Source organism: Cyprinus carpio, chromosome A3, assembly GCF_018340385.1.
Source record: "Cyprinus carpio isolate SPL01 chromosome A3, ASM1834038v1, whole genome shotgun sequence".
In the NCBI taxonomy this organism is placed as follows: Eukaryota; Metazoa; Chordata; class Actinopteri; order Cypriniformes; family Cyprinidae; genus Cyprinus; species Cyprinus carpio.
This window is the reverse complement of record NC_056574.1, coordinates 35,273,812-35,289,844: the sequence shown is the minus strand read 5'-3', so window position 1 is coordinate 35,289,844 and position 16,033 is coordinate 35,273,812. Positions and strand designations below refer to the sequence as shown.

Genomic DNA, 16,033 nt, shown 5'->3' with positions numbered 1-16,033 from the left:
AACAACTCCTCTAGTTGATGAGTAATATAATGTAGCGACTCAGTAGCAAAGCTATTTTGTTACTAAAGTTCGCAGTGGAGCATTGATGACAAGTTTCAGAGCTCATGATTGTTTTTGTGTGTTCACAGCGTCATCCCTGCTCTCAGTGTGTTAAAGGGACAGTTCACCCAAAAATGAAATTTCTGTCATCATTTACTCACCCTCATGTCGTTCCAAACCTGAAAGAGTTGCTTTCTTATGTTGAGCATAAAAGACATTTTAAAGAATGCTGGTAATCACACAGTTGGTGGTTCCTATTGACTTCCATAATATTTATTTCCATACTATGGGAACCACCAACTGTTTGATTACCTGCATTCTTCAATTGAGTAAATAATGCAGTGAGTGTTACAAAATGTAATGTAAAATGTAATACTTACGAATGATCACACTGCAAATGGCAAGGTCTTTAAACGTTTTTTTCCCCTTCCTTCCCTTCATGCTATACTGCGACCAAACGCTGTTTACTCCGACTGTCCGCAATACCCTGCGGATGGCATCTCCAGGGGTTCTGCCTCCAAGGAGGCTCAAGTAATGGACCTTTTTTAATAAAAAAAGGAATTATTACTTTGGGACAGTAATTGGTTGGTTATATGTTTATGTTTTGACTGGTTTATTTATGTTTATTCCACTCATATATAGCAGGGTTTTCCAAAAGGCTTTAACCTCGTTGAATAAACATGAGCACGGCACTTTTCAAAACCAAAAACTGGTGCGGCTGTTTTTATATCACTGAATTTCAGAAGGAAACCGACTGCCGCCACAAATAGAGTGTAAGGCTGTATAGGGTTGGGTATCAAAAACCAGTTCCAAATTTCCAAGAACCAGGTATACGATAAGATGCTTGCATTTCAATTCTACTTTACGATTCCTGCATCTACACGATTTTCATGTGCATTTTGATGTGATTTTAAAATAATTTAGGTGTGGAATGGAAAGAACTTGCGCCCTGTATACGTGCCGCGCACATGTCTGCAGTGCAGCATGAGCACAGAAAACAGTGGTTGCTGTGTGTGTTCGTTCTCAAAACATTCCGTGCATTTCCACTGCAGAAAAGTTTGTTCTGAGCTGGAACTGATCTCTTTCATAGTATTGATCAGTATGCTGAAAACTGTGTCAATAAATCATCATTAACACGGATATTTTTTGTCTTGTGAAGGTAAACAGATGAGAAAGAAAACACACGTGTAACAGTACAGATCTGCATGCAATCGGTGTTAAATAAACAGCCTAATAAACACACTGTCTGTCATTAATGTTAATCAAAGGAACAAAAGGAAATTTTTCAACTTTAATTAAATCTATATTTTATTTATAAAAAGAAAACTGCATTTTTTAAACTTTCTGTACCTGAAATTTGGTTTAGTTGTATTTATTTGTGCTATTGCTAATTAATTTGTTTGTTTCTATTTTATTACTGACTTTTTACTTGTCTTTGACGCTTTAATATTTGAAATTTAAATTAGTCTAGTTTTTGCTGTGGTATTTTTGTTAAAAGCATAGGCAAACATTCCTCTTGCAAAGTGTTCTGTAGTCTGTTGATTTTCGTTGTTTGTTATTCAGCTGCAACAGAATGCTTTGTAAGAAGACAGAATAAATGTTTGACTAAATTTTTTTATATTAGATTTTTTTATCTCATTGGAATCAAAACTAGGAATCAATAAGAATAATAATTTGGATATCTGCTGTTAAATTTACTTACAGTTTTTTTCTTGCATTCACTGTCTTTCATCCTCAAGCACAACTCCTCCAGTTCCTGTGTGCTCTTACAAGGATTAAGAAAAAACTCAGAAATGTCGGTTGGCTGGGCAATACTTCTTAAGTGTTTCTATCGTTGACAGCTTTTGGTCCATTTTGTCAAGTCGAATGAAGATGGCTCTTTCTAGTTTCTTCAACTCGGTGTTGTCTGAAATGTGTAGCTGACATGATAACATGCAAAAAAAAAAAAAAACAGGTCTACAGTTCCTGTTATAGACCACAAAGATACAGAATGATAAAAACAACACATTTGTTACACATTGTATAAAACTGTACAGCATGACTTCTTTTATACATTGGAACAGTTTATATAACAATATTTAACATACAACTACATTGTTACATTATGTGAATAGAATAATTTCTGAAGGATCATGTGACGCTGAAGACTGGAATAATAATGATGAAAATTCAGCTTTGATCACAAGAATAAATTAAATTTTGAAATATATCAAAACAAGAGTTCTTAAGTTTTTGAATTTAAAGTTCTAATATTATTTCACAATATTACTGTTTTTTTTTTTTTTTTTTTTTTTTTTATCAAATAAATGCAACCTTGGTGAGCAGAAGAAACTTCCTTCAAAAACATTAACAAATCTTAGTGGCCACAAATAGGGATGTTAATTTTAACTGGTTAACTGTTAACTGAGTGTTAATCATTTTGACCGATTAATACAATCAGTTAAAAGGTTTAAAAAGGTAATCTATTTATTTTCAGTAATTTATCAAAATATTTAAAAAGGTTTTCTCTAGGTTAAAATATGCTACACGTATTAAAAAAAAAATGTAGAGAAAAAAGTTGTGTAGGTTATAAATCGCATTTTATTATTTCATTCAAAAATAGACCTAATGTCAACACAAAATGTTTACAAACATTATAATAAACAATGTTAACATAGCTAGGCTATTTTAGTTCCCCTCAATCCTCAACAAATCCTTTCAATTATTTTAAGTGTTTAAGTATTAAAGCTCCAATATGTAGGAATTTTGTAATAAAATTTCCGAAAATAACTTGCACAGTGTGATATATTTCCTCCAGTTGTGTACTTACAATATCTCAAAAGTCTCCAAAGATTTTTTTATTTCAGAGAAATTCCGATTTTAAATAACTGGCCGTCCCGGAAAAAATATGTCGCCTCTCAGTGACGCAATGTCCGCTCTATACTTTTTTTCCGGTGTAGACCCACGTGATGTTCCACCACACCGGAATATCACATGGTCAAATGCGTGGTGGTTATGTTATAGCCGCGCGTATGGTTTGGTTGTCGTTGTTATGGATCACGATAACTCTTTGGCGAGTATTGAAGTGCCAGTAAAACGTAAGTTATATTGCTCTTTGTACTAAGGTAAGGATTTTTATCACGTGTGGTGACCGAGATTATGGCAGTACAATTAAATACAATCGGATGTGTTGTTAAAAATATATTTAGTCATTACTTGCAAATGTTCGTTCAAATTGACTTTTAGAACGATTGGTTTGAGCACGTTAAACAACACGCCATTAACCATAAACACGTAACACTGCACAACATTAACCCAACAAATCATTTAACAAATAGCTGTAAGTTGTAACGGGATAATATAGTATAACATTTCACGTTCCTTGCAGTTCATTAATTATGATGACATAAAATAATACGATCATATATACAGGTAATACAAAAACGAATAAATTACCTCATCCGTGATCATGATTCGTTTATCCAATTTAGATACATTGCTGTGGTGAAAACGCATTAAAAACATCATCTCCCATCGTCACCTGCTTCATAGCGTCATTAAGCTTCGCCTTTGTTATTGTTGGAAATGCAAATTAAATTTTTAATTTAATTTAAATTTAAATGCGCCCTCTTTTGGTCAATTACAAAAGTCACATACTGGAGCTTTAATTAAGTATTTAGAAAAGAACAAAAAAGTAAAATATAAGAAGCTATAGCAATATAAACGTCAAGCCACAACAAATTAATTTAGGCTAAAACGAAATTTAAACCAATGTTGGGTCTCTCATATGACACAGAATCAAATGTTTACATATTCACAATGTATTTGAAAGCAAAATTATTATTTATTATGTACTTTACTCCCATTCCAATATCGACATAAAACAAAATGTTTTGCATAACATCATGGTGATAGGGTGATAACACTGATCAGCACAGATTTTACTACATATTTAAACTGAGCAGTGTGCTTTTTTCTCAATATGTTTGGCTGACTGTATTTTATTATGATAATGAACAGGTTGCATTGTCAAAGTAACAAAGCTTAAATGTGCATGCGGCGCCAGCGCAATCACTCGAATTTATTCCCTAAACAGTGGAAAAAACTTCTCCTTTTAGTCCTAAAGATAATCAGAATTTTAAATGGTTCACCTTTATTTGTGTACATTTGCAATAAAATCTAATCTTTGTGCTTTTGTAAAATAAGCCTTTGTTACTTAAGCTTTCTATCGTCTGGTTTCCTTTTGTGCAGCACAAAAATGAACCAAAACTCTGCATACTAGGCTACTTGTTGCACATTTTTTCGTTAATTTTGTTAAATTAAGTAAAAATCTATTTCTAGTTTTTCTAGTTACTGTCAGATCATTAATACAAATGTTAATCAAATAGTAACTAAGTGTCACATTACTACATGTGAAAATTATATAATCATTTGAATATCCCACCTTCATGTTGCGTTTCCCAGTTAGACACTGTGGGTGCTGGTTCTTGGGCACTTAGAAAACCTGAAAAACAAGATTCCAAAAAGGTGTTTCCTGGCAATTGTATAGGGATGTTTTTTTTTTTGTTTTTTTTTCTTTATTTTAAAATAAATGGTGGTGTGGCACTCACCTTGTTGAGTGGTGCCACAGCTTGGAGTATTTACTGACGTGAAAATAAAGTGACAAAATAACAGTAATGACAATGCTGTATTATCAAAGGTTTCTCTTCTCTGAATGTGTTTGATAAGAAAGAGCAAGTAAACTCACACTGTCTTTGTTCTTCAAAATATTCTGTTCTTGGGGTAACTGAAACAAAATTAAAAACTTTTAAATAAATGTGACCCTCTCTGTGAAATCCAGGCTAAACAATGTTACATATTCACAGAATGTTATTTAGCTTATGATTTTTATATAGAAAACAGTAAATCATAAAAGAAAAAAAAGACTTTAGCTGGGTTTTCACAGCCAAGATCACAAATATTTCTATGAACACTGAGCACATTTATGTAATGATGTAAATAAAATATGTAAAAAAACTCACATTTTGGTGTGCTGACAATGCGTGTCTTTGGTGGCGGTGAGTCTTCGTCATCACCTAGTTAACAGTATATAATGGTAATGTCAAAACATCTCATACCAGTAAATTGTCCAACCCTCTATAATGCAAGTAAAACATTTGTTTTGATTTAACATTTTCAGTGGTGAGTAAAAAATATTCCAGCGGTCTCCCCAGAGTGAGTTTTTTTAAGACCACCGTTATTTTAGAACGTTCCCCTTAACGTTGCCATGGCGACGCATCAGGTTTGTCACGTGACACACCGCGTCTACAATAACACTGAGTGACAAAAGGATCTCTTTTATTTTGTTTTTCCTTTTTTTATTTAAAATATTCACGAACCTGCATAACATGTCATGAATATTCTGATAGTCCGATTCATAAATATGTGTAAATGAGTGTGTTTTGTCATTTAAAAACCTTTCTAAATGATCTTGATCGTGATCTGTAACGTGAGATGGGCACCGCCATGTTTGTTTGCGCTGCTGATCAGAGAATCAGTCGGATTTACAGCATGTGAATTCATCAGTTTCTCCCAAAATACAAGTAATAAGTGGCAGGTGAACAGGTGATGAATAGAGTGAACTTTATATTTACTTACACTATGTGTATCTGATATCAATAAAACACATCTGCAAATTAAATTTGAATGTATTGTTATTGTTGCTTCCATAGACATATGCTTGTATTTTTCAAACTCTAAAAGTATTGTTTTACTAGTATTTATGTGCATTTAAATGTCTGAAACCTAAAATATGCATTATGTGGTTAATAACACTGCATAGTTGTGATAATATGACAAGAGCAGTGCACATCTTTCTCTGGCTCAGCGCCAGCCAACGCGCAAAAACACAGTTTGTTTGGCAGTTATGTGATGTCACCGAACGTTCTAAATCCCATATGTGGGACCATACTCCCAGGGGCACGGAAATAAGAATCCCATATGTGGGACCGAACCGCTCAAAAGGTTAAAGGACAGAAGCTATAGCTAACATGAAAAGAATAGATAAAAATAATTATTTTTTATTTAATTTTAACAAACAAGTTCTTGTTAAAAACTAACCAAAATTAAAAATATTTTGCTGATAATTTCTGCACAGGAGAGACTTGGTGTCATTTCCAAACAAAGGAATTATATTGGTATTGGCCAAATCAGTTGAAAAATAACAGCATATCGTGCATTCCTAATGTTTTCACTCGCTGAACACTCTGATTGAGCACTTGAGAGTTTCACACGATCTGTACTATTTCAAATGAGCTCAAAGGATTATTTATTTTTTATTGACAAAATACACTATTCAACATGCTGCCCAGTGCTGTCCTTCAAACAGACATGACAACTGAATGCAATAAACATACTGTATGGTGAACATACAGGTGCTTCTCAATAAATTAGAATGTCGTGGAAAAGTTCATTTCAGTAATTCAACTCAAATTGTGAAACTTGTGAATTAAATAAGTTTAGGGGTTTATTTTTGTAATTGTTTAAGTCTTTGGTTCTTTTAATTGTGATGATTTTGGCTCACATTTAACAAAAACATAATTCACTATCTCAACAAAACAGAATATGGTGACATGCCGATCAGCTAATCAACTCAAAACACCTGCAAAGGTTTCCTGAACCTTCAAAATGGTCTCTCAGTTTGGTTCACTAGGCTACACAATCATGGGGAAGACTGCTGATCTGAAAGTTGTCCAGAAGACAATCATTGACACCCTTCACATGGAGGGTAAAACACAAACATTCATTACCAAAGAAGCTGGCTGTTCACAGAGTGCTGTATCCAGGCATGTTAACAGAAAGTTGATTGGAAAGAAAAACTGTGGGGAAAAAAGACTGCAGCCTTATGAGGATTGTCAAGCAATATCGATTCAAGAATTCGAGTGAACTTCACAAGATATGGATTGAGACTGGGGTCAAGGCATCAAGAGCCACCACACACAGAAGTGCCAAGGAATTTGGCTACTGTTGTCATATTCCTCTTGTTGTCCAGGACAGAGTTGCCAAAAGCACCAAAAGTGGGTTAAATGACCATGGTGTTGGTGTGCTTGACTGGCCAGCAAACTCACCAGACCTGAACCCCAGAGAGAATCTATGTGGTATTGTCAAGAAGGAAATGAGAAACAAGAGACCCAAACAATGCAGATGAGCTTAAGGCCACTGTCAAAGAGACCTGGGCTTCCATACCACCTCAGCAGTGCCACAAACTGATCACCTCCATGCCACGCTAAATTAAAGCAGTAATTAAAGCAAAAGGAGCCCCTATCAAGTATTGAGTACATGTACAGTAAAACACATTTTCCAGAAGGCCAAAAGTTCACTAAAAATGATTTTTTTTATTGGTATTATGAAGTATTTTAATTTATTGAGATAGTGAATTGGTGGACTTTTGTTAAATGTGAGCCAAAATCATCACAATCAAAAGAACCAAAGACTTAAACTACTTCAGCCTGTGTGCATTGAATTTATTTAATACTCAAGTTTCACAATTTGAGTTGAATTACTGAAATAAATGAACTCCTCGACATTCTAATTTATGGAGAAGCACCTATATCTATATCCATGCTTTACAATAAGTGTAAAAAGAGTTAAAAGCACATTAAATGGAGAGTTTAAATAGAAAAATGGACAAAGGACAGTTTAAATACCTGCAATAAAAGTGGAGATAATAATGAAGCAAAGTGGCGGAAGTTTCCTGTGCACGGTGGGCAGACACAACTAATCGATAATGACATTAACTGTTGATTATGTTCATTATCAATTATTATCGATTTTATTGACTAGTTGTTGCAGCCACGTAAGTATATAAAATTTACAGAAAAAGTATTTACCACTATCCAGCTGTCTCTTATATCACGCTGGAGGTCTTACTGGTCTCCGTGTTGGCTCCTCTTCGCTTTCCAGGTTTGATGTCACTGTAGCCTGGTTGGCCTTCAGTCTGGCTTCCTCATAGCTATCTGTAAGGAACATGGCAGATTGTTTTCATCGGTAAGAGAACAGTATTAAAGGATTAGTTCATTTCCAGAATAAAATTTTCCTGATAATTTACTCAACCCCATGCCATCAAAGAAGTGCATGTCTGTCATTCTTGGTCAAATTAATTTTGGCAGGAACTGATTTTTTTTCTTTTTTTTAAATGCTGTTTATCATGTTTTGGAACCAAATTCTTCAAATGCTCGTCTTGTCTAGCTTTGCAATGTCCATGCGTACTCTGTGCACTCTGTCTCAAAATAGTTACGGTAGATTGAAAAGCTCCCACCTCATTTTGAAGAGGTGGGAGTTTTTTGACCTACCCTAACTCTTTTGAGCTGGAGTACTCAGAGCATGCATGTGCATCGCAGACCCAGACAAGATCATTTGAGGTAAAAAAGTATATATATAAATAAAAATTAACCATCGTTTTGCTAGATGAGACCCATATTTCTTGGCTGGAATCATATATTGCCCTTTAAAGCTGCACTGAAACTGCATTTTTAATCTTCAGTCCATTGAGCAACATTGAAGTCTACTATATGGAGAACAATTGACCTTGAATGTTTTCCTCAAAATAAATAATTTTTTTGCAACTCGAGAAAGAAAAACATGAACATCCCGGACGGCCTGGGGGTGAGAAAATTATTAGGGAATTTTTATTTGGAAGAGAACTTATCCTATAACCATGTATGTAACAAATATAAAACTTAAATACATCCTAAATACCTGCATACACCAGAACCACTGAAACATGTTTTGACCAGAGGGTAGTATCTGGATTGTCTCTCCTTTTTGCTTTAGCAGTAAAAATTTTTCTTGGCCAGTAGCAATATATTCTCTGTTAACACCAGATATTCATGTCAACCCTCCATAATAGACATTAACTGAAAAAAAGATGGGTTTAGTAAAGGTTGGTAACACAAACAGCAGCATTTATCTCCATAATTTTTTTTTTTTTTTTTTTTAAATATCATGCTAAACAATTGTGCTTCCTTTGTGTTCAGTCAAACAAATTTATAAAGGTTTGGAACAACTTGAGGGTAAGTAAATGATGACAGGATTTTCATTTTTGGGTGAACTATACCTTTAAGTTTTTCAGATATATTAGTAATTGAAAATACCTCTGTTGTTTTTTCAAGCCAGTTGGAAGGAACTACGTCAACTGTGTTGTCTTGGGGGAATTTAATCACTGCGTATCTCTGAAAGAAAAGGATACTGAGGGTTTGGAGCCAAAGGGGCATAAGTGATCTGCACTTGAAACCCCTTTGGCTCCAAACCCTTGATAAGTGAGATACTGCAAAAAAAAAAAAAAAAAAAAAAAAAAAAAAAAACATATACACAAGTATATACAAAAGTATTTAGCTCAGTGTCCCCAGTTCCTTTTATAGCGTACTATCTATATTCCACTCTCACCATTAACTTTAGCTGGCAATCTGTTATATACAGGCAAGTCATAACATTCTGTCCACTTGTTACTAGTTACACCAGACTCCACTTTTGAGTCGGGTGGTTCTTTTTCTCTACAAACCTAAACAAACCTAAACAAAAATATTATTTGCTAAAATACCAACCTTGCTATTGCTCGTAAAGGACATTCACTTGCAGAATAAAAGTTTTCTGATAATTTACTCACCCTCATGTCATCCAAGATGCTTATGTCTTTCTTTCTTCAGTCGAAAATAAATTAGGTTTTTTGAGGTTAACATTCCAGGATTTTTCTCCATGTAATGGATTTCAATGGTGACCACCTCTTTGAAGGTTAAAATTGCAGTTTTAATACAGCTTCAAAGGGATCTAAATTACCCCAGTTGATAAGGATCTTATCTAACAAAACAATCAGTAAATTTCTATAAAAAAAAAAAAAGAAAGAATATTTAAACACTTTTTAACCACAAATGCTCAGCTAAAATTATCTCTGCGATGCACGTCTTTCTTAGGAGATATCGGAAAGGTCAAATGCGATGTAGGCGGAAGTACCCGACCCAGTGTTTACAAAAAAAAAAAAAAAAAAGAAAAATGACCTTTACAAAATAGGTAAAACAATGTCGGATGATCTTAAAGTTGGAGGAGAAAATAAGAGTTTTTATCCGAAGTACACACACAAAGAACTAACCGCACATGACCTTTCCAACAGGATTACGTAATGTGTGAAGATTTATCTCATCGCAGAGCTAGAGCAACCAGAGCATCTGTGGTTAAAAAGTATATAAATACGACTGGCCGACTGTTTTGCTGGATATCACCCTTATTCCTCGGCTGGGATTCTGTAGAGCCATTTGAAGCTGCATTGAAACTGCAATTGTAATCTTCAAATTGTTGGCCACCATTGAAGTCCATATGGAGATAAATCCTGGAAGGTTTTCATTAAAAACCTTAATTTCTTTTCGAATGAAGAAAGACAAAAATCACGAATGACATGGGAGTGAGTAAAGTAACATTTCAGGCAAAAGATTCCCTGAACAATATTGTGAAAATAGCAGTTATTTGCTGATACTAAATGTAAAATCTGAATTCAGCTGTATCAATCTAATGTGTAAAGGGTGGTGAAAAAGAGATTTAGATAACTGCTTAAAATGAATGGAGCACTGTAAGGACAATCTTGACATCATCTTCTGCATCAATTAAAAATGCCTTTCTGACCAGTAGCCTTTGAAACAATTGTTTCATTCTGGTGTGACTCACTTGAGCCTTGTAAACACCAATTAACCTGGAGTCACAAGGGTGCATGAAAAGCGGTTCAAGGTTGTCAATACACGCGACAAAGCACCATTCTATCTACCTCCCCTGTAGCATCTGCTACAGAAACTACCTCACAACACTGTAAGTCACTGAGAACAAAGACATTGTTCGGTTTTTGTGCTTTCACCATAGCTGCAGGCTTGTTGTTCAGTTCCTCTCTGTGTTTGTCAATTTCACCTAGACGTTTTATAATTTGTGACAGAGGATTTCTACCTGAGCGTACTAACCTCTTCAGCTGGTACAGGTAGTTTTCAAAGGGAAAACTGCTACACTCATCTAGCCCACAGTACGCATGTGCATCAGAAGCAAGGTGAACCATAGAGCCATACACATTGTACACAAGGAACTCATCCCCGTACAACTTTCTGCCTTCCTCTACAAAGTGAACCAACAGATCTGATGCAAAAGAGCTGTACTGTTTCACTAGTCGTGGACACACTAGGATGGCCAACGCCACACTGAACAGCATGAAATGTTCGTGAAGTTCATCAGAGAGAACACCTTTCAGCACAATTTTGCCTGTGTAAAGTGCAAACTGTCGCAGTTCAGTAGCTTTCCACCGGTCAATGTCTTCTAGGCCACGTGGCTTCCTTGCAAACAGGTCTGGCATGAATGGTCTCAAACCAAGAAGCCTGGAACTGATCTCCCTTACTTGGCCAAAAGATAATCTGGTTCTAAGCGTTCCACGCAACCACAAAACAAGCAGTTTTCGCATTACTCCAAGACAGCACTGATGCATGTAATTGCTGTATCATGTCTATTTGGAGCATGCAAAAAGGAGACACTCCAGATGAGTGGTGGTGCTCCTCCTGAAGCTGTTCACGGAAAGACGAATCTGTTCTCAGTGTAACATTTGTTGACTCTGGGTATATAACCCGCTTGCCATCCCAGTAGCCTTTCTGTGTGCACTTGTCACACCCGAAATAACCTGAATATTGCTTTGTGCATTTAACAAGTGCTTTCGCAGGAGCATCACAACTGATACAGCGAAGATGGACTCGTAAATGACCCCTGTCAGTCTCTAATCCATTCAGTAAAATGTCCCTGAGGCCATGTACTACATCTGTCAAAAAATCAAGATCTGTAGGCTTTGAGACACCAAAACAGAGAGCTAGAGGAAAGACAGTGGTAGGAGCCAAATTTGATTTTGCACAAAACTGGCCACAGTGACTGACGGCTACTTTTGAATAGTGGCAAGCCATCAATATTCAAGGAAATGTCCAGACAGTCTAACTGGGTGACAACATCACTGGGGTACATATTTAAATACCTACACAGCTGTTCTTTGCATCCAAAGTAGAAGAACTGCATCCCAGACTTCATGTCTAAGTTCACATTTTCAGATGTTCCAAGTAATGTTCTAGCAGTTCTTGGGAGCTCTGGGTGATGTTCACCAAGAATTTTAAGAAGGCCATCCACTGCATTGTGTTTGACCTGAAATTCATTGGCCCATTGTGCAAGTCTAACACCTAAAGAAGGCCTGTCACCCAAGTCTGCATCATCAGAACTTGAATCAGAATTAGAAGAATCAGAATCAGAATTTGCATGAGCCCCCTGCATTTCAACATCACACTCAAATTCACTCTGCATTCCCTCAATAGGCTGTGCATGCTGGAGGGGGTCACTAAAGCTCTCCAGACTAGTAGAGCTTGTGTCAATGTTGTTTACATGCGACAAATCAGATTTCTGCTGATTTCTTTTCACTCTTTTCCAGAGTGTGTTGTATTTTTGTTTTGCAGACATTATTAATCACCCCCCTCATAAAACGAAACAAAGTCACCAGCATACCAAGTCAGACTCCATCTCCACTTCTGTCTCCCTGTGGATGAGAATAAAAAAACATTGTAAACATAGTGCTCTGTTTATATATACAGTGTTTCCCACAGTCTTACACACTATTTGTGGCAGCACTCCCCTGCCCCCATATATGCATATGCAAATTAATTTTCTGCCAGCAGGAGGTGCTTTTTGTGCGTATACTATTCAGTGTTATTGTTGAACTCGAAAGCACAAAAGGCACAAAAACATTATAAAGCATCAAAACATTTCTGAAGTGTTCTTAAGTAGTTTTATAGTTCAATGTGAGGTACAGATTAATATTAAGTCCTTAAATTCAAGTTCACATAAACTCTTCTTTCTGCTGTGGCTGTCTGTCATCCTCCATTCAGCAATCAAAACTGTGTGTCGTTTAACCAGGTTCTTCTTAGTGAACCGCTTGAACCAGTTCACCAAATCAGGACTGAATTGTTTTAAACGGTTCGCGTCTACAATAAGCATTAATCCACAAATTACTTAAATTATTCACTTTTTAACATGGCTGACACTCCCTCTGCGTCTAAATAAACCAATATCCTGGAGTAATTAATTTACTCAAACAGTACACTGACTGAACTGCTGTGAAGAGAGAACTGAAGATGAAAACGAGCAGAGCAGCTTGTGTGTTGTACTGATGGCTCGGAGGACTGCGCAGCCTGCACACTGTAACTCCGTGTTGTTTCAAGCTCATCATTCTGCGCATGGGATGTGCATAAGCGCTATGTGTCGCTCTATTAGGCTGCTTTTAGTATTATAATATAATTATATTTTCTGCGTAATCAAAAGATTATTAATAGTCTTTATTGTTCTGTCCTCTCTTTGATATGTTGCTGCCTTTATTACTGTGCTTTATTATCTTTCAGGCCATCCTTAAAAATATTCTTGTTTGCCGTAACCCGACCGACCCTGTCAATTTAGGACCGACTCAAATGCTTATATTTTTTTGCTTTTAGTCCGACCGACTTGCCGGTTGTACATTTGCGTTAAGACCGACCAATTTTTTTTTTTTTACTCTTCAAACAACTAATACAAAAGCAATAAAATAATATTCATTATATTTTAGTAAGTATTGTAAATATATAAATTGCCTATGCCTACATACAAACGAAGACTACGTTTAAAAAAAAAAAAAAACGTGTCGTCATCTATGTTTACACGTATGTCACACTATGGCCTCTGCGTTCGTTCGTTATCTGGCTCAGCTCGGTGTTCATCTTCAGTTCACTCTTCACAGCAGTTCAGTCAGTGTACTGTTTGAGTAAATGAATTACTCCGGGATATTGGTTTATTTGAACTCAGAGGGAGTGTCAGCCATGTTAAAAAAGTTAACAGCTTAAGTCATTTGTGGATTAATGCTTATTGGAGACGCGAACCGTTTCAAACGATTCAGTTCGATTTGGTGAACTGGTTCAAGAAGATCCGGTTACATCAAGTGATTCGTTCGCGAACCGGATGTGCTGTGAATGCGATCATAACAGACCCGGGAGAGAAGTCAATGCTGAATAAAGTCGTAGTTTTTGATATTTTTGGACCAAAATGTATTTTCGATGCTTCAACAAATTCTAACGGACCCTCTGATGTCACATGGACTACTTTGAAGATGTTTTTATTACCTTTCTGGACGTGGACAGTATACCGTACATACATTCTCAATGGAGGGACAGAGAGCTCTCGGACTAAATCTAAAATATCTTAAACTGTGTTTCGAAGATGAACGGAGGTCTCACAGGTTTGGAACGACATGAGGGTGAGTCATTAATGACATAATTTTCATTTTTTGGTGAACTAACCCTTTAAGGCCCCATGAGAAACAATTACCGTACCTAAGGGGCGGTCACGGGATGAATGAAGACTTGAACCTGAACCTGGAGACTTGGCTGACACAATTTTTGTGTCAGAGCACAGCGCTCAGTTCCTTATTAATTAATGCTTAATTTTACTGAATAAAACTTATCTTGTTAACATTATCGACATTTTATTTTCTCATTCATGCATGATATTATTAAAAAGTGTTAAGTAACGTTACTCATATATACTTACATAATGCAATGATATAAACCAGGAGTGTCAAACTCCAGAGACCTGCAGAGTTTAGATTCAACCCTAATAAGCACCTGATCCAACTAATGAAGTCCTTCAGGCTTATTTTAAAACTATATGGTATGAGTGTTGGAGAAGGGTTGGAACAAAACTTTACAGGGCTTCCGGCCCTCTGAGTTTGACACCCTTGATATAAACGAAATAGCAAAATCTCTAACGTTGATAAGTTATCGTTGTCATGATATCAACACACCAGCTCCCCTAATTCATATTAATATTGACATTATAACAAATATATAGCATTAAAGTTACACAGCTAACGTTAATCTCTAACTTAACGTTACATGACGCCTCATGAAATGGCGCGAAGACAAGTCCTGATAAATTAACATCGGATAACTCAGGATAACAATAATAGCATAGACGATTTTCAATATCCCATACCTTTAGATTGGTATCCAAAGACAAAAAGCATCGAAGTATTCACAGATATTTTCAAAATCAGCTGCCTATTATCAAGTAAGTTAACGTTAATCAAGCCACCGCGAACCCTCACAAAATGGCGAATGGTTTCATATGGCCTGTCAGTGATCTCTCTAGTTTAAAAAATACAATTTGCGTGACTGGTTTGTCTGTGTCCGGCTATGAGAAGAAGAAAAAAAAAAAAAATTTTTTATATATATATATATATATAAAAATCACAAAAAAAGGCTTTAAATAGGAATAAAGAAGTTCGAATGCTTACCTGTTATTTTCCAGCCGTCCCGTTGTGATCCCGTGAAGTGATCCGTGGATGAGTGAGCAGACGTTACTAACTGAAATTTGCGCGGGTTTTTTGAAAAACGACCAGATAATATTTTGTCTCGAGTAAAATTAATTACTTTAAAAGGACTAAACTATGCTTAATATGAAATATATTAATGTATTTATTATATTATATTTTCGTTTATTAAAATAGTTATATAAAAATAAAATAATGTTTAGGCTAATTAGTTAAGAAAGACATAAAACATAACCTATTAGTCCTGTGTGATACAAAAATAACTTATTAAAATTTTTTTTTTAAAATCATGAATTAAGCTCATATTTATTTTTTTATAAATTTATATTTAATATTCATATTTCGTGATCAGTCATTTAGAAGTAATAATCATAGACTGTATAGATTAATTAATTTGATTGAGTTCTGCTTAACCTAATTAGCTTTTGAGTTAACATATTTTGAGTTGAAATAACTTTTTAAATTTTTGAGTTAAATGAACTAATTTCTGCAGATGTTTTACATGACATTAACTTACGCCAATTAAGAGACTTCAATAAATTATAAAAGATATGTAATTAATATAATATATATATATACATACATACTTTTTTATTTTTTTTCTCCCAACATTATGACAGCTAATGATGT

General features: G+C 35.4%; 1 long non-coding RNA gene across 1 annotated transcript; it reads right to left on the bottom strand.

Annotated features, from left to right (window-relative positions):
* Nucleotides 1–425: 425 nt before the first annotated feature.
* On the bottom strand, nucleotides 426–10,002 carry LOC109109739. Its single transcript, XR_006155641.1, has 8 exons — nucleotides 8,755–10,002; nucleotides 7,887–8,012; nucleotides 5,040–5,093; nucleotides 4,766–4,804; nucleotides 4,629–4,661; nucleotides 4,463–4,522; nucleotides 1,742–1,945; nucleotides 426–579 (listed from the first exon to the last, which is right to left on the bottom strand). It is a non-coding gene; the product is annotated as an uncharacterized LOC109109739 (long non-coding RNA).
* Nucleotides 10,003–16,033: the final 6,031 nt, after the last annotated feature.